Source organism: Chlorocebus sabaeus, chromosome 9 (genome assembly GCF_047675955.1).
Source record: "Chlorocebus sabaeus isolate Y175 chromosome 9, mChlSab1.0.hap1, whole genome shotgun sequence".
In the NCBI taxonomy this organism is placed as follows: domain Eukaryota; kingdom Metazoa; phylum Chordata; class Mammalia; order Primates; family Cercopithecidae; genus Chlorocebus; species Chlorocebus sabaeus.
The window spans coordinates 47,795,986-47,798,495 of record NC_132912.1 but is presented as its reverse complement, the minus strand read 5'-3'; the positions used below and the strand labels follow the sequence as shown (position 1 = coordinate 47,798,495).

Genomic DNA, 2,510 nt, shown 5'->3' with positions numbered 1-2,510 from the left:
TCTACCACTTCCTATAAACAACTTTGCTGATGGAGTTTACAACGTAGCTTAAAAGGGGAAGCTTTCACTTCCTTTCTCAAGCCACTATTACCAGAACCTTGCCGGGGAGCCGGGAGCCCAGCCGCAGCCCCAGGCCTCACACAATCCTCCGTGGCCAGCCCTGACATCCCAATGGCTGGCTCAGTTTCTGCCTCAGCCCCATCCTTTCCATAATGATTCTTCCAGTCGGCACGCCTCTGGTTGGAGTACAGAAACCCTGGTTGAAACACAACTCAATCTTCACTCCTATTTTCCAAAGCCTTTTCCAAAATGGGAAAGCTACAGTGCTCAGGAGACTGGCTGAATAATTTGAGGTTTCTGGCAAGCACAGACATGTGCAGATGTGTTTTTCAAAACAAGAGCAGAGCCTTGCAAACCCGTTTACATATGTCTTCTCTCCAGGAAAAAGAGGGAAGCAGTAGTTCTGGCACAAATATCTGAGAAAATCTTGCTTTCTATGTGTTTAGACCTGCTTTCTATGTGTTTAGACCTGAGGAAAGGGCTTCCTGTGTCAGCTCAGAAAATGTAGAGGGTTAGAACAATGTATCCCTCTTACAATCAGAAAAAAAACCAGACAAATTGCACAATCATGACTTTTCTTGAACCCATCAGAGTACTGAGGTCACAGGTCAACCAACTGACCCAAAATCCAGGCAGACACAGCGTCAGGCCAAAAGAAAGAGGATTTGAGTGTTTGTTTACCTAGGCAGACACCACCAGGTGCCATATAAACTGGTAAGAAGATTTGGCTAAAATTTTTAAATGAATTAATTGTCAACATAAAAAATATAAAGAGATAAATCTCTAAATTGAAAGGTTTTATTTGGGAATAATAAACAAGAAGTGGGATTGCAATTCAGGACATACACACAGACCAGGGTGGCCTCTGGTATGTCTGAAGAACAAAGAAAAATGTTAGGGTGTTACTAGGGAAAGAGGTGATTATACAAGTTGTTTTGAAAAAAAAGTTCAAGATGGCTTAAAAAATTAAACGTGAAATCTAAGACTATAAAAACCCTGGAAGAAAACCTAGGAAATACCATTCTGGACATAGACCCTGGCAAAGATTTCATGAAGACTCCAAAAGCAATCACAACAAAAACAAAAATTGACAAGTGGAACCTAATTAAACTAAAGAGAATCTGCACAGCAAACTAAACTATCAACAGAGTAAACAGATAGCCTACAGAATGGGAGAAAATATTTGCAAACTAAGCATCTGACAAAGGTCTAATAGCCAAAATCTAAAAGGAACTTAAACAAATCAACAAGCAAAAAACAACCTCATTAAACAGTGGGCAAAAGACATGAACAGGCACTTTTCAAAAGACGATTAGATATACACGTGGCCAACAAGCATATGAAAAAAATGCTCAACATCACTAATCATTAGAGAAATACAAGTCAAAACCACAATAAAATACCATCTCATGCCAGTCAGAATGGCTGTTATTAAAGAGCCAAAAAATAACAAATGCTGGCAAGGTTACAGAGAAAAGGGAATGCTTACACACTGCTGGTGGGAATATAAATTAGTTCAGTCACTGTGGAAATCAGTTTGGAGATTTCTCTAAGAACTTAAAACAGAACTACCTCTTTAGTTGCCGTGTCTACTGCAAGAATGAAGACCATTCTCAGCAATCAGACTGTCGACATTCCAGAAAATGTAATTACTCTGAAGTGACGAACAGTTATTGTGAAGGGCCCCAGAGGAACCCTGCAGAGGGACTTCAATCACATCAATGTAGAACTCAGTCTTCTTGGAAAGGAAAAAAAAGAGGCTCTAGGTTGACAAACGGTGAAGTAATGGAAAGGAACTGGCTATGGTTAGGACTACTTGTAGTCATGTACAGAATATGATCAAGGGTGTTACACTGGGCTTCCTTTACAAGATGAGGTCTGTGTATGCTCACTTCCCCATCAATGTCGTTATCCAGGAGAATGGGTCTTTTGTTGAAATCCGAAATTTCTTGGGTGAAAAATACATCCACGGGGTTCGGATGAGACCAGGTGTTGCTTGTTCAGTAGGTCAAACTCAGAAAGATGAATTAATCCTTGAAGGAAATGACCTTGAGCTTGTTTCAAATTCAGCGGCTTTGATTCAGCAAGCCACAACAGTGAAATACAAGCATATCAGGACATTTTTGGATGGTATCTATGTCTCTGAAAAAGGAACTGTTCAGCATGCTGATGAATAAGACCTAAGAGTTGTCCAGCTACAGAAACAAGATGCCGGATGACTCCTAAGACCTACTTGTGATATTTAAATGGTGCAATAAAGGACCTATTGATTTGGGGGGAAAAACAACAACAACAGAACTACCATTTGACCCATTTTAACATATGCATGTGTGTCTTTATGGTAGAACAACTTATAGTCCTTGGACTATAAGGAATCCTCTGGGTGTATTACTGAGTATATACCCAAAAGAATATAAGTCATTGTACCATAAAGACACACATGCATATGT

General features: G+C 39.9%; 1 pseudogene; it reads left to right on the top strand.

The window, feature by feature from the left end:
• Nucleotides 1-1,660: 1,660 nt before the first annotated feature.
• LOC103215782 (large ribosomal subunit protein uL6 pseudogene) lies at nucleotides 1,661-2,241 on the top strand (annotated as a pseudogene).
• The last annotated feature ends 269 nt before the right edge of the window (nucleotides 2,242-2,510 follow it).